Source organism: Chiloscyllium plagiosum, unplaced genomic scaffold (genome assembly GCF_037043375.1).
Source record: "Chiloscyllium plagiosum isolate Xiang-an unplaced genomic scaffold, Cpla_swu_hap1 HiC_scaffold_46, whole genome shotgun sequence".
NCBI classification, from domain to species: domain Eukaryota; kingdom Metazoa; phylum Chordata; class Chondrichthyes; order Orectolobiformes; family Hemiscylliidae; genus Chiloscyllium; species Chiloscyllium plagiosum.
Genome location: NW_028270184.1, coordinates 62,298,411 through 62,320,332, shown reverse-complemented (window position 1 = coordinate 62,320,332; position 21,922 = coordinate 62,298,411).

The window sequence follows — 21,922 nt, the reverse complement described above, 5'->3', positions numbered from 1 at the left end:
AACAGCACACCCATGGGCTCACCCATCTCTGGACTCAGAGCAGAATCAGTAATACCAAGATTAGAACAAACAGTCTTACCGCAAATTCAACCCAAACTCTGGGTCAGATATGTGGTTGACACCTTTGTAATCATGAAACACACAGAAATAGAGAACACACACCGGGTCATCAACGCCACACTCACAGGAATCCGATTCACGAGAGAGGAAGAAAAGGGCAACCAACTCCCATTCCTAGACGTGATGGTACAGAGAACACCAAACGGAGAATTCACCACAAAGGTATACAGGAAAGCCACACACACAGACCAAGTCCTAAACTACGAAAGCAACCACCCAACACACACAAAAGAAGTTGCATCAAGACACTGTTCAAAAGGGCCACAACACACTGCAGTACACCAGAACTGCAAAAAGAGGAAGAGGAACACCTATACAATGTATTCGTCAAAAATGGATACCCCCGCAATTTCATTCGGGATTGTCTGTATGGGTCTGCGAGACGACTGTCCTCTGATATTGATGAGGGCAGTGCAGATGATGTGGTTTATATGGAGTTCATTAAGGTCTTTAACAAGGTCCCACACGGAAGGCTGGTCCAAAAGGGAAGAGCCCATGGGATCCAAGGCAAGTTGGCAAATTGGGTCCTCAATTGATGGAGGGTTGTTTTTGTGATAGAAAGCCATTGTCCAGCGTGTGTACCACAGTGATCTGTGCTGGAACCATTGCTGGCTGTTACGTACATTAATAACTTGGATATCAAAGCAGAAGGAATCATTAGTTGGTTTGCAGATAACATGAAAGGTGAGGGTGTTGTCCACAGTGAGGGGGATGGACTCAGGCTGCAGTCTGCTATCGATCAGATGATAAACTGAGCAGAGTAATGGCAGACAGAGTTTACTTCTGATCCCTGTGAGGTAGTGCACTGTGGCATGTCTAATACACGAATGATATACATCATGAATGGTAGGACCTCCTGGAATACTGAGGAACACAGGGACCTTGGTGGGCAAGTCCCTGGATGTCTGGAGGTGTCAGCACAGATAGACAGGGTGGGGAATACACCTGAACTGGGAGCAGGAGGGGGACCCACATTCTGGTGGGGAACGTTGCTGGAGCTGCTCGAGAGGATTCAAACTCATCTGGCAGGGCTGTGTGACCCCAAAGAGTCTTAAGGCCAGAAAGAAAGTTGAGGCTGGTACAAATGTTCAAGAGAGCAATATAAGTAGACAAGGCAGGCAGGAAAATAGCAGACAATGAGGGAAAACTGGTGGATTACCCTGCAGTTATTTCAATGCAAAGAGCCAGACAGATAAAGCAGATGAACCCAGAGCATGGATGGGAACATGGGATTGGGATACCATAGGTATTACAGAAACACAGCTGAGGGAGCAACAGGACCAGCAGCTCAATGTTCCGGAGACAGATGCTACAGGAAGGATAGAACAGGAGGCAAAACAGGAGGAGAGCTGGTGGCTTTTTTGGGGGGGAAACATCCCAGCAGTACCTAGAGGGAGTATTCATGTAGGATCGCCCGGTTAAGCGATATTAGTGGAACCGAGAAATAAAAATTGGCCATTAGTTTTCTACGGTCGGACTACAGCGATAGGCAATGGGAGATGAAGGAGCAAATACGTCAGGAGATTTCAGATGACTCTTAGAATAATAGGGTTGTAATGATAGGGGATCTTAACCGTTCCAAACCTGGACTGGGATTGCTACTAAGCTAAGCATTTGGATGGAAGGAATTTGTTAAGTTCCGAAAACTCCCAGTCATTATGTAAGTGGCCCAACTGGAGAATGGGGCTAAACCTGACCTCCCCTTGGGAAACAAGGTAAGGAACGGGACTGAGATGTTAGTGGGGGTGCACTTGGGAAAGTTACCACAATTGTATTAGTTTGAAAATAGCGATGGAAAAGGACGGCCTGGTCCACAAGTTAAAGTTATTTCATGGAGCAAGATAGTATTAGACATGAATTTTTAAAGTAGATCTGGGGAGACTATTTGCAGATAAAGGGAAGTCTGGCAAGTAGGAATATTTTAAAACAAAGATAAAAGGAGCGTTCAGCGCCAGCGTGTTCCTGTTGGTGTGCAGCTCAATGCTGACTGAATTAGGAAACACTGGCTGAGTTTCGAGGCTGTGGTCAAGGAAAAAGGGGTCACATGTCAGATTTAACTGGCTGACTCAAGGGAATCCCTTCAGGAGCATCAGGACTGTAGAAATATACTTAGGATGGAAATCAGGAATGTAAAAAGTGGACACGAGATAGCTTTGGAAGATAAAGTTAAGGAGAATCCAAAGAGACTCTACAAGTGTATTAAGAGCAAACGAAGAGCTCGGGACAAACCCGGTATCCTTAATGATCAATGAAGTCAACGATGTGTGAAACTACAAGATCCGAAACAAATATTTCACTTTGGAACTTACTGTGGATAAAGACTGGGGCGCTCAGGGGACTAAACAGTGTTTGGCCTGACTACTATTGGAATACTGTGTGCAATTCTGGACTCAATGCCATCAGAAGGATGTCGTGGAACATGAAAGGGTTCAGAAGAAATGACCAAAGATGTTGCCAGGGTTGGAGGGTTTGCGCTTCAGGGAAAAGCCTGAATAGGCTGGGGCTGTTTTCACTTGAACCTGGGAAGCTGAGGAGTTAACCGATAAAAGGTGTTTAAAATCATGATGGTCATCGACAGGGTCAATAGACAAGGTCATTTCCCCAGGCGAGGGAAACTTTTCAAAGGGGTCGAAAGGACAACTGGCTCCCGCAGAGTGGATGGAATAAGCTGCCAGAGCAAATAGTGGAGGCTGATAGAAATACATCTAAAAGGCATGTGGATGGGTGTATGAATAGCAAGGGTTCAGAGGGATATTGGCAAAATTGTGGCAAATGTGACGAGAAACGCCATGCAGGAGTTGTTCCGAAGGGCCTGCTTCCGTGCTGTACATCTCTATGACTCAATGTCTTGAAATGAGTCCACACTATAGAAAAGGAGGTGCTGGAGGTTTTAAAACACAAAGGTAGATAAATACCCAGGATCTGATCAAATGTATCTCAGGACATTGTGGGAAGCTGGTGAAGAAATTGTAGGGCTCCTAGCAGAGATATTTGTACCATAGAGTGCTATGTGTGATAGGCTGTTAGACTGGAGGGTGGCATTGTGGACAGTGAAGAAGGTTTTCTGAGATTACAAAGGGATCCTGATGAAATGTGTGAATGGCTGAGAAACTGTAGATGGAGTTCAATCTGAATAAATGCGAGATAATGCATTTGGTACAACAAACACGGGCAGGACTTATACAATTAATGGCAAGACCTTCGGTAGTGTTGTAGAACAGAGGGACCTCAGGGTTCAGCTACATAATTCTTTGAAGTTTGCAACATGGAGAGACAGGATAGTTTAAAAAAAGGTGCTTGCCTCACTTGCTTTCATTGCTCAGTCCTATGGATATAGGAGTTGGGAAGTCATATTGAGATTGTACAGGCCATTGGTGAGTCCTCTTCTGGAATACTGTGTCCAGTTCTAGTCGCCCAGTTATAGGAAGGATATTATTAAGCTGGAAAGGGTTCAGAGGAGATTTACTGGGATGTGGCTGGGTACGAAAGGCTTCAGTATAAAGAAAGGCTGAATAGGTTGGTATTTTTCACTGAAACCTGAATGTTGACAGATGACCTCATAGAAGTTTATAAAATCATGAGGAGAATAGATAGAGTTAATGGGAGTTGTCTTTTCCCATGGACAGGGGAGTTTCAGGACAGGGCACTACATTTTTAAGTTTAGAGGAGTGACATTTAAAAAAAAAGACACGAGAGGCACATTGTTCCACAGAGGGTGGGTTGTGTGTGGAATGAACTTCCCAAGGAAGGGGTGAACATGGGGACAATTACAATGTTTAAAAGACATTTGGATTAGTACAGGAATAGGAAAGGTTTGAAGGGATATGATCCAGGAACAGGCAGGTGGGATGAGATCCGTTTTAGAGTATGGTTAGCGTTAACCGAACAGTGCGGTCTGACTCGCTGACTATGATCATAACGTTGTGTCATTAATTAAGAAAGGCTGCAAGAGAAAGCCAGGGAACTACAGACTGATGAGCGAGACATCAGGATGGGCCAGTTGTTGGAGGTCATTCTGAGAGGTAGGCCTTACATGCATTTGGAAAGATAAGGCCTGATTACGGACAGCCAGTATGGCTTTGTGCGTGGGAAAACATGTCCCACAAACTTGACTGGAGTTTGCTCAAGATGTAACCAAAAAGATAGATGAAGGCAGAGCAACAGACGTTGTTTCTGGCTTCTGCAAACCCTTGTTCAGGATGTAGCATGATACATTGGTTAGTAAGGGTAGATCACAAGTGATCAGGGAGAGCTAGCCAACTGGATACTAAATGGGATAACAGTGGGAGACAGAGGGCGGTGGGAGAGGGTTGTTGTTCAGACTGGGGCCTCTGACCAGCAGTGTGCTGTAAGGATTGGGGCTGGGACCACTGTTGTGCACCATTTACATAAACAATCTGAGTGAAAAGATAGCACTCCCTGTTAGTATGTTTGTGGATATCAAGATGAGTGGAAGAGTGGGCAGGGAATATAGTTATCTAAGGGGATGTTAATCAACTGGGCCAGTGGGCCAAGGAATGAAAGATGGAGTTTAATTCAGGAGTTGGATCTAGTTCAGACAAACCAGGGAGGACTAACACAGGTAATGGTTGTGCCCTGGACAGTGTTGTAGAAAAGGGAGAGACCAAGGGGTGCAGTTACATTGTTCCTTGGACTGGCATCACAGGGTGACAGGGTGTTGAAAGCGGCAATTGGCACACTTGTCTTCATTGGTCAGAGCATTCAGTACATGAGTTGGAGATATTGGTAACATTGTCGTCTATATTTCTCCTGGGCAGAGGAGGCCATGGGGTGACGTTATAAAGGTTTATGAAACCATGCAGGGCCGAAGTAAGGTGAATTGCCAAGAGTAGGTGAGTCCATAGCCGGAGGCATAAACGTGAGGTGAGAGAGCAAGGATTTAAAGAGGGAGCTGAGGGGCAACATTTTCCACAGAGGATGGTGCATAGACGGAATGGACTGCCAGAGGAAATGGTAAAAACAAGTACAACATGAAAAAGACACTTGGGCAGGTACATGGAGAGGAAGAGATTTGAAGGGATATGGGCCAAACATCGGCAACGCAACTCATTCCATTTTGGGAACCTTGGCCGAAGAGTCATGCCGCACAGAAACAGACCCTATGTCTCCAGTTATTGGAGGAGGAGACTACTGAGACAAGGCATGTTGTAGAGACTGAAGCAAGGTACAGTGATAAGGATGGTCATCTGGACTGGAGGTTTCAAATATGTGAAATAATTGGTGAGAGGGGAGGAAATGACAGAGATAGGAACTGTTATAGGAGTTAGAATGATTGAAGACACTGGTCCTCAATACAAGCCATAGATACAGTGTTGGAGAGGGAATAGGGAACAGAAAGATCATAGGCAGCATTACCACCCTCTCGTGGGCGGCCTGCTTTCCCCTCAGTTGTTCTGATGCTCCCTAAGAAAGCACAGGCCTGGACTGATAACTGGGAACTCCCGATGCTGTCTCATTACAACAAAACTTGCAGCAGGCGTGGTGATTGAGCCTGGGGTGTATCTGTACTGTGCTCCCCCTCCAGCACTTTCTCTATGTCATGTCTTGTTAGCTGATGTTTGGATCACCCTTATTACTTTCTGCTCTGTGCACTGGAATGATCTTACCTGGCAGCAGGATTTATTGAAGACTCCCGACCTCCCTGACTTTGTCTCTCTGGCTAACCAACCATCGTCCCAACCAGCAGTTGGCAAGTCTATTGAGTCAGGAACTCCATGAGTACCTGCAGAAGACACAGAAATAGGCAGAATGGGAAATTAGACTAATGCTTTGAGGGTTACACATATAGAATGGCACTGAGCCCACAGAGATCTGGAAAATCCCAGTGTACATTCCTGACCTGTGCTGCCTAATCTCTCTGGAGTGGAGAATTCTGTTGGCTCATGATCTGGAGTAGCTTCAAAAGTGAGAGACGCTGACAGAGGCAGCAATTAGACCCACACAGTGAGGGATACCACATGGAGAGGTACTGAGTCACATCACCAGAGTGCCGGGTCAAACAATTGTGCAGGAAGAAAGAGTTTTGATTCATGTTGCACTGGGATACACAAACTGTGAGCAGGGGAAGTGATGGCCTCGTGGCATTATTGTGTGACAATTTATCCAGAAACTCAGCAAGTGTTCTCTGGACACAGGTCCAAATTCCACCATTGCTAATGATTGAATGTGAAGTAAATGCTACAAAAACGATGTAATTAAAACCTGTAAGTGAATATTAAACAATTGCTGATGTTAAGAAAAAATCCATCGTGTGCATTCCTGTCTTTAGTGAAGTAATCTAAGATGGGACTGGGATATCACAGGTATTACAGAACAACAGCTAAGGGAGAGACAGGACAGGCAGCTCAATGCTCCAGGGGACAGATGCTGCAGGAAGGACAGAAGGGGAGCTGAGAGAGGAGGAGAGTTGCTGGTTCTGACTGGGTGAACCATCCCAGCAGGACTGAGAGAGGATATTCCTGCGGGACCGCCCAGTGACGCTGTGTTCGTGGGATTAATCAGTAACAATGGGTCTTCCCTTTCCTCTGATTGTTCTACAGACCCCGAGAGCCCCGCCCTCCTGCACCTTGACCTTCTCAAGATAGCGGCCCTGAGCGCTTCCTCTTCCCTCAAACAAATGGCGGCCGTGACCCTGGGCCGTTTCCCCGATCAGAGACCGCCACATTCTTACAGGGGCCTGGAGGGTCTTTTCCGAGTTATTTTTAACCTCTATCCGGGACTTGTGAATTCTCTCCGCTCCTTTCTCCCAGCGAGGCTCCCACACACCGGCTCTGAGTGCCGCTCTCTGAATACGATCGCAGCCGCTGCCGGAGAAAGCACCTCCATGTCTCTCTCTCTCTCTGTGTGTCCTGACCAATGTGACACTGCGCATGCTCTGCATAGAAACAAAACTGCGCGTGCGTCTGAGGTGATCAGAGCGTTTATAGAGAATATTTATATCAGCACAGACTGATGGGTAAAATATTAGTCATTAACAATTGCTTTGTCGAGTTATAGTCATAGAGATGTCTAACATGCAAATTGTCCGGTCTAAATCAACCATACCGGCCACGTAGGTAAATTACCAATCGTTTTGGGAGTTTGAAAAGAAGTTTCTTACTCGAGTAGTGTAAATCGATTGGAAATATGTACGTTATCAGATTTACATTTCAACTACAGTATTTTTTAAAAATCTCACATTGATTTATGAGAGACGTTTAATGCTCCACTATGTAATGAGAATGATCAATCCTGCAAAATAGTTTGCTCTCTGACCAATCTTGAAGCGTTCACTCCCGAGAATGCTTTGGCCCCTCTCCTCATTCACTCTGGTTAGAGGACCGGCCGCGACTCGGTCCTCCTGTTCCGCCCCTTCCTCCCAATTGCAGAGTTGATTCAGGCGTGACTTAACAGGCAAGGGACAAAGGAAATTCGAGTCGATGTTTTGTGACGCTGTGAAAATATCCCGAATCTTGGACCGAGAGGCCTGGGTTCAATTCACAGCTTGTGCAGATATGTGTAATAACAACTTTTAGCAGGTTCATTAGGAAAACCAAAGGAAGTCAGGAACAGAGTGAAAACAAAAGAAAATGCATGCAATGTGGTGGGGCTCTCAATGCTCAGATGATTTGACTCTTTACCAAACGTTTCAGGGTCCCAGTACAGACTGTTGCACTTCTTTTAGTGCACAGCCAGATACTACGATTGTGGGGCAAAGTGGTGGGATATAGAGGTGCTTTTCTGGAAGGCGCTCGGTTTTTGTGGTGAAAACAGTTGAGAAGGAGTCGGGTTTTGTATGGAGCTACCTGTCCCCCCCTGTTGCAGCCTCTTGTTATTGCCCTGACTCTACCTCGTACATGGAGAAAGTGAGGACTACAGATGTTGGAGATCAGAGCTGAAAAATGTGTTGCTGGAAAAGCGCAGCAGGTCAGGCAGCATTCTCTACCTCGTACATGTTTGGTAGAGATCAGTGATACTTCGTAAGCCCACAATACAAGATCCATCACTGTTTCAGACAGTCAAAATCTCTTGTAGCACAATAGTCAGAGAACAATACAGCGCAAAACAGTCCCTTCGATCCTTGATGTTACGCCAACCTGTGAACTATTCTTAGCTTGTCCCCCTACACTATCCTGAAATCACCCATGTGCTTCTCTAGAGGATTGTTTAAATCTCACTAATGTGGCTGAGATAACTACATTAGTAGGTAGTGGATTCCATGCCCTAACCACTCTGAGTAAAGAACCTGCCTCTGACATTTGTCTTAAATCTATCACCCCTCAATTTGTAGATATGCCGCCTCATACACACTAATGTCATCATCCTAGGAAAAAGACTTTCACTGTCTACCCTATCTAAGCCTCTGATCATCTTGTATGTCTCTATCAAATCCTCTCTTAGCCTTCTTCTTGCCAATGAGAACACGTTCAAGTCTCTCAACCTTTCCTCATAAGACCTTCCCTCCAGACCACACAACATCCTAGTAAATATCTTCTGCGCCTTTTCCCATGCTTCCACATCCTTCCAGAAATATGGGCACCAGAACTTCACACAATATTCCAAATATGGCCGCACCAGTGGTTTGTATATTGCAGCATGACATTGCGGCTCCAGAACTCAATCCATCTACGAATGAAACCTAACACACTGTATGCCGCCTTAACAGGACTGTACACCTGGATGGCAACTTTCAGGCATCCATGTACATGGCCTCCAACATCCTTCTGCACATCTACACTGCCAATAATCTTTCCATTGACCCAGTACTCTGCCTTCCTGTTATTCTTCACAAAGTGCATCACCTTACATTTAGCTGCATTGAACTCCATTTGCCACCATTCAGCCCAATTCTGCAGTTTATCCAAGTCCCCCTGCAACCTGTAACATTCTTCCACACTCTCCACTACTCCACAGACTTTCGTGTCGTCTGCAAATTTACGAATCCATCCACTTATGCCTGCGTCTAAGACTTTTATAAAAATGACAAACAGCAGTGATCCCAAAACAGGTCCTTGTGGCACACCACTAATAACTGCACTGGAGGCTGATTATTTTCCATCATCCTCCACTCGCTGCCTTCTTTCAGAAAGCCAGTTTCTTATCCAAACTGCTAAATCACACTCAATTCCATGTTGCTGCATTTTCTCTAACAGCCATGTGGAACCTTATCAAAGGCTTTACTGAAGTCCATGTATACCACGTCAACTGCCCTACCCTCATCTATATGCTTGGTCACCATCTCAAAAAACTCAATGAGGTTTGTGAGACACGACCTGCCCTTGACGAAACCATATTGACGATCTGAAATCATATTGTTGTTTGGCAGATGATTACAAATAGTGTCTCTTATAATCCTTTCCAAAACCTTTCCTACAACAGAAGTAAGGGTCACTGGTATATAATTACCTGGGTCATCTCTACTGCCCTTCTTGATCAAGGGCATAACATTTACAATCATCCAGTCATCTGGTACTTAACTTGTAGGCAATGACAACTCAATATCAAAGCCGAAGTCTTTGCTATCTTCTCCCTAGCTTCCCAGACAATCTACAGATAAATCCCATCCAGGCAAGGGGACTTGTCTACTTTCAATCCTTCTAGAATTGATAACACCTGTTCGTAACTAACCTCGATCCTTTCTAGTCTAACATCTTCTACCTCATTATTATCTACAATATTCTAATTTTCCTGAGTGAAAACCAATGAGAAATGTTCGTTTCGCACCTCTCCGATTTCCACAGTGTCCACACTCAACTTCCCACTTCTGTCTTTGATTGGCCCTCTTCCTACCCTATCCTTTATTCCTCACGTACCGAAAGAAAGCTTCAGGGTTCTCCTTTATTCTATTCGCTAAAGACTGCTCGTGTCCTCTCTTTGCTCTTCTTAACTCTCTTTAAATCCTTCCTAGCTGATCTGTAAGTCTCCATCGCCTCATCTGTACCATTTGTCTCATCAACACATAAGCCTCCGACTTCTTCTTAACAAGAGATGCAATTTCTGTGATAAACCACGGTTCCCTGACCTTATCACTTCCTCCCTGCCTGACAGGGACATACCTATCAAGGACATGCAATATCTGTTCCTTAAACCAGCTCCACATTTCCATTGTCTGCATCCACTGCATTTCGCTACCCCATCCTATGCATCCTAATTCTTGCTGAATCGCATTATAATTGCCACTGCCCCATCGATAAGTCTTCACCTGTGACATGTACTTCACCCTTTTCATTACTAAACTAAACATAACTGAATTATGATCACTCTCTCCAAAGTGCTCACCTACAACTAAATCAAACACCTAGTCCGGTTCATGACCAAGCACCAGATCCAATGTGGCCTCTCTTGTCGGCCCTTCAACATACTGTGTCAGGAAACCCTCCTGTACACATTGGACAAAAACTGATCCATCCCACGTACTAGAGTTATAGCATTTCCAGTCAATGTTGGGGAAGTTAAAGTCCCCCATAATGACCACCATGTTACTTTCATTCCTACCCACAGTAATTTTGCTAATCCTCTCTTCCCCCTCCCTGGAACTCTGTGGTGGCCTATAAAAAATCCAAGCAGTGTGACCTCCCCTCTCCTGTTTCTAACCTCAGCCCACACTACTTCAGTAGACAAGTCCTCATCAAATGTTCTCTCAGCCACCGTTATACTATCCTTAACTAACATGACATGCATGGGCCCATTGCGGTGCTTCAAACTCCATGAGGCAGCCATACTGTCTATGACAGACAGACTCAGTCTGGAACCTCCTCTATCCTTAAGACCTTATGCACTGCCTACACTCCTCCATTTCCCCTTTGCATGTTCCCTTTTCAACCCAACCCACTTGCATCACTTCTCAATTGGAGCTGTCAAGGGCAGAAGGTTGTGGAAAACGCTCGCTAACCTTCTCTATCCTCTTTTAAGATGTATTTTAAAATCATTCTCCTTAATCAATGTTTTGATCATCCATGAAGCACCTTAGGAGATTTGCCATTGTGAAAGATTCCATACAAAGCAAGTAGTTGTTGTTATTGCTGTACATTAGGAGAAACAGGAATGATGCATTCAAAATTCTAACAAGAAAGTCACTGATAGGCACAGTGTGTAGGCCACCAAGTAATAACATCACATTGGGATGGGCAATAAACAAAGAAATAACTAATGCCTGTAAAAATGGCATGTCTATTAGCATGGGTGTTTTAATCTACATGGAGATTGGGCGAACCAGCTCAGTCAGGGTAGCCTTGAGTTTATTAAGTGTATCCATGATAGTTTTCTTGAACAGTATGAAATGTAACCGACAAAGAGCAAGCTATCCAAGATCTGGCTCCTGTGCAATGAGACAGGAATAATTAGTGACCTCAGACTTAGGGATCCTCTTGGAAGAAGTGATCACTGTATGGTTGAAGTTAGAATACATATGGAGAGTGTGAAGATAAAAGCTAATACCTTGGTCCTGTGCTTGAACACGGGGAACTAAAATAGAATGAGGGAGCACCTGGGTAAAGTAGACTGGAAACAAAGATTTTATGGTGGGACAGTTGATGAGCAGTGAAAGATTTTCAAAGACATTTTAGGAAGTGCTCAGCAAAGGCATATTCCAGTGAAAAGGAAGGACTGTAAGAAGAGGCGGTGGACAAAAGAGAGGGAATTCTACACCAGTTAGTTTATTCTCTGTAGTTGGAAAGATGCTTGGGTCTATTATCAAGGAAGAAATAGCAGGGAATCTCGATAGAAATTGTCCCATTGGGCAGACAGAGCATGGATTCATGAAGGGCAGGTCATGCTTGACAAATCGTTTGGAATTCTATGAAGACATTTCGAGCAAGGTGGACAACAGGGACCCAGTGGATGCAGTGTACCTGGAGTTCCAAAAGGCCTTCACCAAGGTGCCACGCAAGTGGCTGTTGCATTATATAAGGGTGCATGGGATAGAGTATTAGCATGGATAGAAGGTTGGTTGACTAACATGAAGCAAAGAGTGGGGATAAATAAGCCTTATTCTGGCTGGCAATCAGGAACTAGTAGTGTGCCTCTAGGATCAGTGTTGGGACTGCAATTATTTAGAATTGATACAGATGATTTGGAGTTGGGGACCACATGTAGGGTGTCAAAGTTTGCATATGAGACTAAGATGAGTAGCAGGACAAAGTGTGCGGAGGACTGGGAAACTTTGCAGAGGAACATAGATACATTGAGTGAGTGGGAAATGGTTTGGCAAGTGGCATATTATGTTCATAAATGTAAAGTCATACTCTTTGGTTGGAGTAACATTAATAAAAAGATTATTACTTGACTTTTTAAAAAAGTTACATTATTTGCTATGCCGAGGCACCTGAACATCCTTCTGCAGGAGGGTTGGTCACCAGGTATCAATTCAGAAGGCAAATGGAATTTTGTCCTTCATTGCTGAAGGGATTGTGTTGAAAAGCAGAGGTTAATGTTCTAGCTATAGTGGGTGCTGGTGAGGCCACACCTGGAGTACTGCATGCAGTTTTTATCTCCTTACATGCTCAGGGATGTACTGGCACTAGAGGGGGTGCAGAGGAGGTTAACTATGTTGATTCTGGAGGTGAGGGATTTGGCTTAACAGAGACTGGGTAGATTGGGATTATATTCATTGGAATTCAGAAGAATGGAAAGATATAAAATAATGAATGGAATGGATAAAATAGAAGTAGAGAGGATGTTTCCATTGGCAGGTGAAGCCAGGACAAGAGGGCATCACCACAAGGTTAGAGGCAGCAAATTTAGGAGTGAATTGAGAAGGAACGTCTTGACATCGATGGAGTGCATTGCCCAGGGAAGTAGTTGATGCTAGTTCAATGAACATTTTTAAAGCTGTTAGTTTTTTTTTTAAAAAGCAATAATTAATGAAGGAATACGGTGAGAACGTGGGTAAATGGTTCTGCATCTACAAAATGATCAGCCATGATCTTATTGAATGGTAGAGCAGGCTCGAAGGGTTAGGACGGCCTTCTCCTGTTCCAAGATCTTTTGTTCTTATGTTATGCATTCCTCCCTCACTCGTGACTTGGAGGTACTGGTGTTGGATTAGGATGGACAAAATTAAAATTCACAGAACACCAGGTTATAGTCCAACAGGTTTACTTGGAAGCACTACTTTGCTGGTCCTTCATCAGGTGGTTGTGTAATTTGTTACTTTGTCCCTCACGCTTGTAACTGAGAAACAGCAACAAAAGCCACGAAGCAGTGCGCATGCTCCAGCCAACAGTTGGAATTGTGGACAATCTCAGAATACAATGGGATATTGATCAGATGGGCCAATGGGCTGAGGAGTGGCAGATAGGATTTAATTTCGATAGATTAGGTTAAGATATCTGGTTGGCATAGGTTGGACCGAAGAAGTCTGTTTCTGTGCTAGACATCTTTGACTGTGGGATCATAAAAGTGAACTTTGCTCTGGTTCACCTCTGGGTTCTCTGATGTCCACCTGTTCATTATCTGGCTTCCTCAGTCTCTCATGGGTGTATTTTTGCTCTGTATAGTATTTTACCATTACTTTCACAGCTGTTTTGTAAATGAATTGAAAAATGTAGAGCTGGAAAAACACAGCAGGCCAGGCAGCATCCGAGGACCAGGAGAATCAACGTTTCGGACATAAGCCCTTCTTCAGGAATGTAAATGAATTGTCCACTGCTGCCTGGCTCCTGACCATATGCTCTTCCATTATCAGGTTATTTTTTCCACAATATCTTTGACAGTCAAGAATTCTTTTTTCCAATAAGCGAGTGCATTTTCCTTCAATGTCTGACCGTCAAAGTCTGCACCATTTTCATTCCCTGTAATTCATATAGCACTCCCTCAAACATCAACTGCAATATGACTTCTCCTTCCACAGAAACCTGTGATCAATGCCACATCCTTGTTGCCTGTGGAGAGGGTGATGTTTGACTTCATTGTACGGCTGCAGTTTGTGTGGTGAAGGTGCTCCTACAACGTGGTTGGCTAAGAGACATTACAGATTATTCACTCAGCGATATCGAAGAGTAGAAGATATCTGTACAAATCATCATGGTTTTAATTTCACAAAAATATTATTGAGAACTTTTGACATAAGGCTACAGATGGAGAATATTGTGTCCAGTGACCAAAACCACTGCCAAATAAGCAGTTTTTCAAGAATGCCTTAAAGGAAGAAAGTAGATCTTAGAGGGTTAGAGTGGGGATTCCAGACCATGTTCCCTTGGAGTCTATAGAAACAGTCACACAGGTGAACTCAAAAATAAACACATCATTGAGAGTCTGAACTAAAATGAGTTATTGTGATATGAAAGGGTGTGTGGTGCAGGGAGATAGGAATGAGTACAGCCAGGAATTAATTCAAAGGTGCGAAAGTAAATTGTTGTTGCTTATAAATGGGAGTCTTTTGATTGATCAGCAACTTTTGGTACAAGTGAGCACTTCAGCAGTAGAGTTTTCAATATTCTTGAGATTATCGGGAGGGCGAAAGTGGGATGCTGGCCAGGAGTGGGTTTAGATTATGAAATCTAGAGTAAAAAAAAGGAATGACTGAGTTTCAGCAAATGAGCTGAGACTGTGGTAAGGTCAGATGATATCACTGAAGTCGAAATAGTGGTCTTGGAGGGGGTCTGGCCTGTCATCCTCACCTCGTTTAGCTGTTTGTCAGTTTGTGAATCAAGTCTGTAACAAGCTCAGGAGCTGAGTGGCCCTGGCAGAACCCAAACTGGGCATCGCTGAGCAGGTTATTGCTGAGCAGGTGCTTGACAGCACTGTTGGTGACACCTCCATCACTTCACTGCTGAGCGAGTGTGGACTGATGGAGGGGAATTGGCTGGGTTGGATCTGCTCTGTGTTTTTGTGATGGAACATCCCTGAGCAATGTTCCACAAAGTCAGTAGGTGCCAGTGCTGGAGCAGTACTTGCCTTGGTGGGCAGCAGGTTCTGCAGCACAGCCAACAGTATTATTGCCTGAATATTGGCAGGGCCCATACCTTTACACTGCTTATCCATTTCTTGATCTGATTTGAAATGAGTTTTCAACCAAATCGATTCATATCTGTGATGTCAGGGACCAGTGGAGAAGGCTCATCCACTTGGCACTGCTAGCTGAAAATCGCTGCTAATGCTGTCCTCTTATCTGTTGCATGAATGTGTGAGACCTCTCCATCGGTAAGGGTGGGGATATCCATGATACTTCCTCCAGTGAGTTGTTTAATTGTCCATCACTATTCTTGACTCGGTGTGGCAGAACTCAGATCTAATCTATTGGTTATGGGATCACTTAGTTCTATTTGGTGTTGCTTGTGCTGTTCGGCATGCAGGTTTGGTAGCACTTCATTTTTAGGTATGCCTGGTACTGCTCCTGGCATGCCCTCCTGCATTCACCATTGAACCAGGGTTGATTCCCCGGCTTGATGTTAATGGTTGAGTGGGGGTATCAGGCCATGAGTTTCAGATTGGGTTGGAGTACAGTTCTGCTGCTGTTGTTGGCCCACAGTGAGGCGGAAGTTGCAGGGTCAAGAGGGCTGATTGTGTGGTTGTTTCTGCTAGTGCATTGGTAGATGTAATGTGGTCCATCCAGTTTCATTCCTTTGTTGAGACTGTGCAGTGATTATTACAGTGCGTGATTTGATGGGCCACTGTCTGGTTTCTTTCCCTCAAGGACATTGTCAACGGCAGAAAAACATCTCCAGTGGTTCCATGGCAAACAGTAGATTCTTCATTCCAGTTATTTTTTTCTTGACTTCAGAGCCACCCTCAACCAATTTGGGATTCAAAACTGAACTTCAGTTATATATTTTAATATTCTTGATAAATGATAAATACGACAGGTTTGATCACTTATTTTCAGAATCACTGTCACAGGTTTTGTTTATTGTTTTGGAAATAAATAAATGTCCATTATCCTGTCTCCTCCATCCTCCCTTCCAACAACAAGAGTGAGGAGCACATGGAGTTTCTCTGTCAATAGCATTGAGACAATCCGATCAGCTGCCTCTGCTTCTTCGCTCCTTCTCCACTAGCCCACCGAGCCAAACTGCCTCACAAGGGTGCTCCTCACTTTAGTCCTAAACTTGCATTTCCTAGAGTCTCTTGTCAAGCCTTATTAGAGGTCATCTTGAACATTTACCCTAGTGTAACTAAATCATGGACATTCCAAATCTCTGTCTCATCCCCCTGCTTGTCACCGCCCCCCCCCCCTTGCAATTCACAGATATTGTTCCATGATCTGTCTGTCTGTCTTTTCTCGTTATGTCCTTCTCTCCCATTTTGCTAAAACCTAATATTTGACCTCACTATCATTGGAAAGTCCTGCTCCATCTCCACTCTCCCTTTCCTTTCTGAATTCATAGTATTTGGTGTCCCTCCAGGATCTATCCTTGGTCCGTCCTGTTTCTCACCTACATACTGCCAGGAGGTAACATCGCCCAAAAGCACTGTGTTAGGTTTCACATGTACACTGACAATGTCCAGCTCTCCCTCCCCATCATCCGTCTCCATTACTCCACTATTACTCAGTTATCAAACTGCTTACCACGCTTTGAATAGCTGCAATTCACTCCAATGAAACACTGTAATTGTTAAACCCATTGCCTTCAGTTGATACTCCAAATTCATTTCCCTTACTGCTGTGTCCCTCCCTCTCACTGGGAAGTGTCTGAGGCAGAACTGCATTCTTCACAATATTGCTTTCATATCTGACCCCAAGGTGACCTTCTGATCAGACATCTACACAATCACAAACAACAGGAATTCCAATCGCTAAAACGTTGCTTGTCTCCTTCTTACCCCAACTCCATTGCTACTGAAACCCTAACCTCTGTCGGTGTTGATTTTAACTTGACAAATCTGAAACAGAACCCTTGATTCCGCGACTGACCCAGAATCTGGTTCAAGACTCACCCGTAATGTGACACATCCTCTCCATATTTACACCGTCAAACCTCGCCAGAATCCTTTATGTTTCAAAGAGATCACCTCTCATTCTTCCAAAGTCCAGTGAGTAGATTCCCAACTTATTCAGCCTTTGCTTACAGGATAAACCCTTCAAAACAGGGATCATCCCAATGGATCTTCTTTGAAATGCCTCCAAAAAACTGCTCTATTTCATTAACTAAAGCGACCAAATCTGTTCACGTTACTCCAGATGTGGTCTCACTCGCCATTTGTTTAGTTATCCTAAGGTATATACTCCAAACTCTTATATGGCAAACTCTTTGAAATAAGGGACAGCATTATATTTCCCTTCCTGATTCAATGTTGTAACTGTGCTAGCTTTCTGTGTTTCCTGCTCATTTTCCCCCAGTCTCTTTGTGGTGCAACTTTCTACAGTTTATCCCAAGTTATACTCTATTTGCCAACTTGTTGTCCACGTTTCCTGTGAATGTCTCTCTGTAAGCTGTTTATAATCCTTTTGGAACTTTCCTGTTATGCCTTTTCTAGGAGATTTCCCCCCTCATTATTCGAAACATGGACTGTGAGCACTGGGCAGTGGGAAGCATGCGCAGTTGCTATCTTTCAGGGATACTCTGTTTCATGACTGGGAGGAACTTGCTGCCCATTGATCAGAATGGAGACATCTTGCCCATCAAGCTGCATGAGCCTTTCACACCCCATATCTTATTGACGAGGCACAGTGGCAGAACGGAAGGAATGAAAAGGAAGCAAATCCTGCTCTCCATATCTCACTGACTCTTGGGACATTCTGTCCCATGTTCAGTCACATGAAGTCCCAAGGTGGAAACTCAAAGAAACCCACATAGATTTGCCCTGCTAACCTCCACCAGGGGTAATGCGTACAGTCATCCTGGGCCAGGAGGAGGAGATTGTATGAGTTTCAAACTTGAACTGACAGTGACGGATTTTATAAACTTGTATTACAGGCAGATATTCAGATGATAATCTCAGTCATTGTAATGCCAAACTCTGACAGAATTACTCCATTCATCAGGACCTGGATATTCATATTGTGTGAGAGTATTGTGTTCCAGATCAATACCATTTGCTGAATAAAAGTTCTCCTTTGAATCAAACCATCCTCTCAATAGATCTTCCCAAATCTTCAACATGTGTCCTGTAATCCTTGTATAATGAGCTGATGGGTGTAAGGTTTATTATTATAACGTGTAACCTTTGTAAACCGCTTTGTCACAGCTCCCCAAATTTCCTTTGCTACAAGGAGAACAATCTCAGTTTTTCCAAACCGCCGATTCCCCAATGTCGGTTTGCTCTCTATAAGGTACACATCAGGATTATGTTGGAACATTCTCCACTTGCCTGCATCAGTGCACACCGCCCGCCCGCCCCCCCCCCCCCCCCCGCCCCCTCAGCAATATTAAAGAAAGTGAACATCCTCAGCATAAAGCACTGTACCTGAGTGGTTTCCCATCCACCACCTTCAGCATTCCCTCTCCCCACCCCGATGTACAGTGGCATCACTGTGTAAAAGATGAAGTCAGCATTGTCCTACCCGACCATAGGACTGCTCTCTCATTAGAGAGAGATGTCTGGTAGTGGTTAACCTGAATATTACTACAGCGCAGGCAAGGGGAGAGGTTGAAAAGGAGAGTCCATTAATTGTGGATGGTTATTCTAAATGTGTATTAGCAACACACATGTCACGTGAACGATTAATGTTAAAAAAGCCCCACAAATTCTGCAACTAAAATCCCCCTTTCCTTGAACCAACCTGGTAAATCTCCAGTGCCCCCCTCTCAGGGACCCTGCCATCCTTCACAATGAGTGGGCGACCTGTGGTTCGCACAGACCCAGCTGCTCTGAACCCTGTGGGTGATAGCATAGAGCAACAGTTGCACTAAACCTCACTATCTGGAAGAGAATGAGAGACAGAAATCACGATGGCGTTTAAAATCTATTTAGGAACACACTTGCAAGCTCAAGGCTGACAGGTCTATGGGCTCTGTGCTGGAAAATGGGATTAAAATAGTTAGCTGGGAGATTTCTTTACAGCATAAACCCAATGGACCACAAAACCGTTTTCTGTCATGTAGACCACAGACGCGTAATATAGGAATATGACAAGCCACAATAGAAACTGAGGTCAGAGAAGGTGATGTTAGAATAGATGATACGTGATTGATTAATGTTTTTTGGAGGAAAATGTGACAGAGGTTAAGCGGGACATTGTGGAGCTCTGGGTGCAGGAATCAGAAATAAAAATGGGTTATCCTGAAGGCTGGAATTAAAGAAAGGCACATCATAGAGATTTGTGAGGGTGGACAAGATTAAAGATAGGGTGTTGAGACTGGAGGAGATTAGAGATTGGAGGATGTTGCAGAGATTGAGATGTTTTTGATGCAGAGATAGTGATAGTTCTGAGGCTAGAGAGGAATTATAGAGATAAGGATGAGTTGTTAGTTTTCCCAACACTACCTCTTTACTGATAAATGATTGTTTCTCTGTCCTCATCTGCCATTGCCTCCATAGGCTTGCGACAATGAGAGTACACAGACAGTATGTTCCTGTTAAGGCCAAGACTGGGAGGCGTCGAGAATGCTGCATGACCTGCGAAATTGAGGCTCTGGTCAAGAAAATGAAGGAAGGATATGGCAGGTACAGACCACTGTTTGTGTGAATCCCTAGAGGACTATAAGGGCAGTAGGAATATACTCGCGGGAAACCAGGAGGCAAAAAATGGGACATGAGATAGTTTTGGGAAATAGGTTTAAGGAGAATCCAAAGAGATTCTACAAATACACTAAAGACAAAAGAATAACTAGGCAGAGAATAGCGACCCTCAAAGATCAACAAGACTGTCTATGGAACAGCAGGAGGTGGGAGAGATTCTGTAAGTATTTCATGTCAGTTTTTACTGAAAGGGGATATGGAAGTTAGAGAAGTTGGAGAAATAAACAGTGATAACTTGGCAAGTGTACATATTCCAGAGGAGGAGGTACTGGATGTCTTAAAACGCATAAAGGCTGATAAATCCCTGGAATCTGATCAGGTATATCCCAGAACTTTGTGGGTAATTAGGGAAGTATTTGCTGGGTCCCTCGCTGCTATATTTGTATCATCGATCGCCACAGGTGAAGTGCTGGAAGACTGGTGCCATTATTTGAGAAAAGTGGTAAGGAAAAGCCAGGGAACTATAGACCGGTGAGCCTGAAGTCAGTGGCAGTGAAGTTGTTGGAAGGGATTCTCAGGGACAGGATTTACATGTCATTAGAAAAGCAAGAAATGATTAGGGAGAGTCAGCATGGCTTTGTGCATTGAAATCATTAACTTGGACTTGAGAAAGACACAAGGTTTCACATAACACACTGGTTAGCAGGTTCAACACCATAGAATTCTGGCGGAACTCGCTGTTTGGATACGGAATTGGCTGGAAGGTCAAAGAGTCATAGATGGACAGCACAGAAACAGAGACCCGTCGGTCCAACCAGTACATGCTGATCAGATATCCGAATGCAATCTAGTCTCACCTGTCAGCACCCGGCCCATATCCTTCCCATTCAAATACACATGAAGATACCTTTTAAATGCTGCAATCGTAATGGCCTCCACCACTTCATCTGGCTGCTCATTCCATGCACGTACCACCCTCTGTGTGAAAACGTTGCCTCTCAAGTCTCTTTAAAGTCTTTCCCGTCATACCACAAACCTATGCCCTCTAGTGCTGGGATCCTCCACGCCAGGGAAAATACTTTGTCTATTTATCCTATCCATGCACCTCGTGTTTTTATATACATAGATAAGATCACCTCTCAGCCTCCGACGCTGCAGGGAAAACAGCCCCAGTCTATTCAACCTCTATTCAACCCCCAGCTTGGCTCAAATCCTCCAACGCTGGCAACGTTCTTGTAAATCTTTTCTGAATTGTTTCATGTTTCACAACATCCTTCCAATAGAAGGGAGACCAGATTTATACGCAACGTTCCAAAAGTGGCCTAACCAAAGTCCTGTACAGCCGCAACATGATCTCATAACTCCTGTACTCAAAACTTCGTCCGATAAAGGAAAGCATACCAAATGCCGCCTTCACTATCCTATCCACCTGCACTCCAAGGTCTCTTTGTTCAGTAACACTCCTCAGGACCTTACCATTATGTGTATAAATCCTGCTAAGATTTGCTTTCCCAAATTGCCACTCCTCAGCCCATTCACCCATTTGATCAAGATCCCATTGTACTCTGAGGTAATCTTTTTCACTGTCCACTACACCTCCAGTTTTGGTGTCATCTCACTAACTATACCTCCTATGTTCACATCCAAGTCATTGATATAAATGACGAAAGGTAGTGGATCCAGCACTGATCCTAGTAACACTCCACTAGTCACAGGCCTCCAGTCTGAAAAGCAACCCTCCATCACCACCCTCTGTCTTCTGCCTTTGAGCCAGTTCTGTATCCAAATGGTTAGTTCTCCCTGTATGCCATGAGCTCGAACCTTGCTGAGCAGTCAGTGTCATAGTGGAAGATGCTTTTTGGACTGGAAGCCTGTGATGAGCAATATGCTGTCAGGCTGGATCCACTGCTTTTTGCCATTTATGTAAATGATTTCTATGTGAATATAGGAGCTATGGTTAGTAGGTTTACAATAGACACCAAAATTGGAGGTGCAATGGACAGCAAAGTTACCTGAGAGTACAATGAGACACCGATCAAATGGGCTGAGGAGTGGCAGATGAAGTTTAATTTAAAAACATGTGAGGTTCTGCATTTTGGAAACGCAAATCAGGGTGGGACTTATACACTTAATGGGAATGTCCTGGGGAGTGTTGCTGAACAAAGACACCTTGGAGTGCAGTTTCATAGTTCCTTGAAAGTGGAATCATAGATTGGTGTGGTAGTGAAGAAAGTGTTTGGTG